Source organism: Musca domestica, unplaced genomic scaffold (genome assembly GCF_030504385.1).
Source record: "Musca domestica strain aabys unplaced genomic scaffold, Musca_domestica.polishedcontigs.V.1.1 14, whole genome shotgun sequence".
NCBI lineage: Eukaryota > Metazoa > Arthropoda > Insecta > Diptera > Muscidae > Musca > Musca domestica.
In genome coordinates this window covers 13,022,374-13,029,034 of record NW_026712192.1, presented here as the reverse complement: position 1 = coordinate 13,029,034, position 6,661 = coordinate 13,022,374, and positions in this window count along the sequence as shown.

Here is a 6,661-nt window from a genome sequence, read left to right as displayed (position 1 = left end):
ATATGAGAAAAATGAAGAAAATGTCCAGAAACGGTGCAGCAAAATGAGACAGAACTTGATTTGTAAGTATAGGCATTTGATTGATTAATTCACTACGTTATAAACTATTAATACTTATAAAATTTTTGATAATCTATTTACAGAAAGAGTTTATTGCAAAAACTGAAAGGTTTTTTCAGATAAATAAGCCTGCCAACACAGCTGGAAGGGGACAGGGCAAATCTGAGTGAAGAAAAGTGTTATTTGGTTACAGTAATCAAAGGTAAGTTTGTCTTTTTAACACGCATATAAAGAATTAGTAAAATGGACAAACTTGTACATATTTTATTTCAGATATTTCTCATCTCAAATACTAAAGCAACGACAAGGATATGAACACAATCCTACAAAAACATTTTGTTCACGCTAGAGACCGCGTTACAAAAAGAAAACGGCCCGATTGCAGCTCCTGATTTTTTATTTTTAAATTTTTTTCATGTTCTTATTTAATTTTTTACTATATTTTTTTACAATCGTATTTATTGAAATTACAGTACAAATTATAATCTTGAAAGCTGAATTATTTTTATTTTAAATACATTTTTATATAAACATATATAATCAAATTCTCTTTTTTACGGTATATCCGAATATTTAGAAATCACGTACGTGATTCGTAGAATCGTAAACACTCATATAAGACTCATAAATGACTCGAATTTAAGACAAAGGGGACTCATAAAAGACTCCTAAATGAATATACATATGAGTGATATATGACACTTAAAAGACTAATAAATTACTCACTTAAGACTCATAAATGATCAAAAAAATGACTTAAAAAAGACTCGAAAAAGATTCACAAATTAAGCGTTTTAGCGCAATAAATGATTAGAAAACGACTCGAAAAAGACTCGTAGAACGATCAGACAATGGTCGAAAAAGACACTTAACTAATCTAGAGGAAGACTCATATATGATTTATTTAGAAGAGTCGCGGGAGGTCACGTTTTTCTCCCGACAACTGAGTCTTTTATGATCAGAAAATGCGCTCATATTCCAGCTTTTTAATCGCGCAAGCGGATCAAAAAAGACTCGAATGTGATTAAAAATTTCAAAAAATGCTGACTGGGATAATATTGCCTTGGAGGTTGTGGTACTCACATACATATGTTTTTGTTGGTAAAGGTTATGGTTGGATGGATGCATGTTATGGTATGGATTGATGGGGGGCCTGATGTTTTGATCCGTTGCTGTCGTTTGTTTGTTTGTTTTGCTTTGTTTATGTTATGACCACAAAACACCTATTGCAAAATATCAGAGCTAATCGCAGGTAGTGTTGCCACATAATTTATTTATAATTATTTAAAATTGGCTTATTAAAATAAGGTAAATGAAGGCAAACGAAAACTATTAAATTTAATACCATTAACATTAACTGTATTATACTGTGGGGCATGTGTGGGCTGGAGTCGTGTTCAGAGAAAATTTGAAATAATTTTTTATACTCTTCACCATACATAGTATGGAGGGTATATTAAGTTCGTCATTCCGTTTATAACTCATCGAAATAATCATTTTAGACCCAACAAAGTATATATATTCTTCATCAGCGTAAAATTATAAGACGATTTAGCCATGTCCGTCCGTCTGTCCTTTTGTCCGTCTATTGTAATCACGCTACAGTCAAAACGAATTAAGATATGAAGCTACAATTTTGCACAGATGGGCTATATCAGTCCACGATATCGTATAACGGTACCCCATATAACGGTACCCCCGATAATCGGCATTTTTATTATTTTAGTCACATTTTCTAATGGAATTGTTTGAAATTCCACACAAGAAGTCCCTTCTATGTACTTTACCCCCTGAAAGAGAATTGTCTATATAGGTCCACGATATCATATAGCCCCCATATAACGGTACTCGCCGATATTCGGTATTTTGATGATTTTAGATACATTTTTCAACGGAATTGTCTGAAATTCTACACAAGGAGTTCTTTTTGAGCACTCTACCCCGTCCACGATATCGTATAGCCCCCATATAACGGTACCCCGCGATATTCGGTATTTTGATAATTTTAGCCACATTTTTCAACGGAATTGCCTGAAATTCCACACAAGGAGTTCCTTTTGAGTACTTTATCCCCTGGAAGATAATTATATAGGTGCAGGATATGGTATAGCCCCCATATAACGGTACCCCCAGGTATTCGGTATTTTGATGCTTTTAGCCACATTTTTCAACGAAATTGTCTGAAATTCCACACAAGGAGTCCCTTCTGAGTGCTTTACCCCCAGATATATCGGCACCTTCCGATGTTAGGTATTTTAAAGATTTTAACTGAATTTTAAATGGATTTTATTTATTTATTTATTTTTTTTTTTTGAAAATTTTCTAATTCGTTTCAAATGGTGGAGGGTATTCAAAGTTCGGCCCGGCCGAACTTACTGTTTTTTTACTTGTTTTTAGAAAATTTTTTATTTGACATTTTTCCTTTATAAAATGTTCCGACCTACAAATACCATATTTTAGAAAAATCCGTGAAAAATGTGGCGAAAACCATCAAAATACCAAATATCGGGAGGTACCGTTGTATGGCGGCTATATCAAAACGTGGACCGACACATCTCACAATACAAATTGTTGTGCCAAATATTGAAATTCTGTGTCGAAAAATGTAGGTGGAGGGTATAAAAAAATCGTCGATTTTTTTCTTTTGATAGTCAAAACATATACAGGGTGAGATGAAAAAAACTATAACCATCTTCAGACTGCTGTCATTTCAGCTCATTATATTGTTTACAAGCGTACAAAAGTATTTTGGTGAGAATTTTCCGGAAAAAAGTTATTCGTGATGGAATTCAAGCGTGATAGTGTGATTTCTTTATATTTGGCTGGAAAACCACAAGTGGCTATCGTTAGAGCACTCCAGCATTTAAATGTGAATAAATCTTTTGTGTCTCATACCATCGCTCGTTACCGTGATACTGGTAGCGCAGCCCGACGTCAAGGAAGTGGACGGAAGAAAACAGCAACATCAACGGAAATGGTTCGAAAAGTAAAGAAGCGACTTGATCGAAACGTCGCAGTGGCCGAAAAATGGCTCATGAGCTGAACACATCGCAATATCCCATTCGGCAAATATTGAAAAATGAGCTCGGGGTAAAGACATTGACATTCCAAAAAGTGCAAGAACTTACTTAGAAATATTGAGATGTGCCAAGTTTGAATGAAATCGGTTCTAACCTCGCGTTCTATAATCTTCATGTTTATTCACAATTTTGACCCTTTGTGGGGGAGGTACCAGAAGGAGTAAACCGTTATATTACATCATCACACTTGAGCCCTTGCCCTTGAGTTAAAAAATAGAGATGTGTGTAATTTGAAGACAATCGCTCTCTTTTATTTCACATATTATAAGAGTTATAATTATTCAAAATTTTGACCCTTTGTGGGGGATGTACTTGATGGAGTGGACCGATATTGCCCATTCTCGCATCTAGCCTAGTACTGACGCAATTACTAGGATTTGCAAACATGGAGGAGAGTCAGATTATCCTTTCCCTTTCTGCGCAGTAAAATATTTTTTTTTGATTACTTCGGCCTTTTTTGGGAAGGTACGAGAAGGAGTGGACCGATGTGGCCCATCTCCGAACTCGATTTAAGTTTGATAATAATATTACGATGTACCAAGTTTGAATCAGATGAGATACTCCCTTCGAGTGTTATTGTGCGCAGACGGACGAACATCGCTAGATCGACTTTAAATGTCCTGAAACTGATTTGGTCCAAAGAGGCCTAGTGTCTAAAACCGTTATTTCGATGAGGCACGTTTTGGCCGTATCGAATGATATATACCCTCTCTAGCCATATGATTGAGGGTATAAAAGTTGTGCGTTTTGAGTACTAAAAGACCTAACGCGAACTGTTGGAACGAATTCAATTTTTTAAAGCGGACTTACTTAAAATGATAATTTGAAGTAAACTTCAAAAATTCCATCATTAAGTCTCACATTACTTATGAAGATAATAGGTTGCTTTTCTTCCATGATAGATAGGCATGAAAATAACAAAATATTTTATGGGAAATATAAAATAAAATGTCCTTGTGTAAGGAAGAACTACAAAATAAAAATTTGGCAAGATAAAGAAATCAATTTAAACAAGTAAAAAAGCTGTAAGTTCGGCCAGGCCGAACCTTGAATACTCTCCACCACGAATTTGGCAACATTCAAAAAATAAAAACCGTTAAAAATACGACGACGTGGACCTGCATGGGCAACTTTTGTCATAAGCCAAATGCGAAACTTGAAAAAAATCGGTGAATAATGTAGCTAAAATCGTAAAAATACCGGATATTAGGAGGACCCATGATATGGGTGCCATACCAAAACGTCTTCTGCCATAGGCTGTAGTATCCATGACGAACATCCGATACCAAATTTGAAAGATTTCCGAATATCGGGAGGTACCGTTATATGAGGGCTATACGAAAACGTGGACTTGCACAGACAATTTTCTGTCATAGAATTTAGTTTCATTACGAACTTCAAATACTAAATTTGAAACAATTCCGGCGAATAATGTCCGTAAAATCATCAAAAAACACCAAGTATCAGTAGGTGCCGTTATATGGGGGCTATACGAAGACGTGGACCTGCACTGACAATTTTCTGTCCTAGGCTGTAGTATCCATGACGAACTTCAAATACCAAATTTGAAACAATTCCGGTGAATAATGTCGCTAAAATCATCAAAATACCGAATATCGGGAGGTACCGTTATATGAGGGCTATACGAAGGGTCTACGACGAATATTTATGGATGTTACAAACGGAATGACAAAGTTAATATACCCTCCTTTTTAAGGTGGAGGGTATAAACAGGTCGTATGATGCCATAAGATTTCCTTTGACCATGAACATCTGGCAACTCTGTCCAAATTAAGTATTGTTTCCACCCATATTTAAACCATGTAATGAAAACTAAGTAAATGACCAACATTTATAGTTTAACACAGATCAAGACTTCGCTCTCAAATCGATGCTAGTTTGTTGCGGTTCGTTATTGTTCGCTGTGTCATTATGTCTGTGCTAATGTTATTGTTGTTGCTATTATGCTTTGTCTGCTGTTTATTTGGTGTTCAATGAATGAATGGTTGGCTCTTTGATTAACGATTGACATGTAACATTATCTACCATCGTGTGTGTATGTCTGCAATCATTTGGGTTACATAATTTTAGTTAATAATTTGAGTTGCCTTTAAGTTAGAGTTTTTGGAGTTGTTGCTGTTGTTTCTGTTACCGTTACCCGTGCAGTGTAATATAGACACATACACATATGTATGGGGCACAAATGTAGAAAATGCGTGACCTCGAAAGTGCAGTAACTTGCTTTATTAAGTGTTTTTCTAAGAAACGGTGTCGATCATTGCACTAAATTAGTTTTAAGCTTTAGAAAAACGTGGACCTCTATGTACAATGTTCTGCCACCGGAGGCAGAACCCATTACGAACTAAAAATACCAATTTTTGGGCAAATCTGTGGAACCTATGTGTACAATTTTCTGTCACCGGAGCTGGAGCCCATTACGAACTACATATACCAAATATACCAAACCCGTGAAATAATATGGCGAATATCATCAAAATACCGAATATCGGGAGGTAGCGTTATATGTGGGCTATACGAAAACGTGGACCTATATTTTCAATGTTCCGCCACCGGAATTGGAAACCATTACGAACTACAAATACCAATTTTTATACAAATTCGTGAAAAAAATGTTTCGAAAATCATCCAAAATGCGAATATAGTGAGTTACCGTTATATGGGGGCTGTATGAAAACGAAAACCTATATGTACAGTGTTCCGCCATCGGAGATGCAGGCGAAAATCATCAAAATACTGATTAGGGGGTACCGTTATATGGTGGCTATACCAAAACAGACCAAATGGACCGATATATTTCAATCCATATTAGACACAATACACAATGAAGCTATACGTCAAATAATGTTGACTGTATAGTGATTTCAACAGACAAACAGACGGACATCGTTATACCGACTTAGAATTTTATGTTGATCATGAATATATATATACTTTATGGGGTCTACGACGAATATTTAGGGATGTTACAAATGGAGTGAGACCTTTTCAAGGTGGAGGGTATAATGGCGGATAGCAATCGTCTACCAGTAAAATAACAAAACAAGACGCGATATTGTCGATCTTTATACTTGTCCTATCTAGAGTAAAATGATGCATTTCTCATATTACGTGTGATCAATATTTTTGGGTTTACTAATTTGGATTATATTTTTTTATGAAAGGCGAAAAAATTACAAAATCTTTGGTCGAACAAATGTATATTTCTTGCCAGGCGTGCGCCCATATTTAAGGAAGAACTACAAAATATAAATTTCAAAACTTATGATCGTACAATTGCATTTTCTATCCTCCGCTATCATATCGAAGTAATCATTTTAGACTAAAAGTATATTTAAAATATTCGGCCCTTCATGTAAATAAATCAGAAGGACTACAGGAATAAGCTACAAATGAAGGAAACATCCATAATCTTTAACAATGAAAACTAATTGCGTATACGTCAAATCTCAAATCTATTTCATTTGACGTATACGCAGTGGAAATCCACTAGATTTCCACTA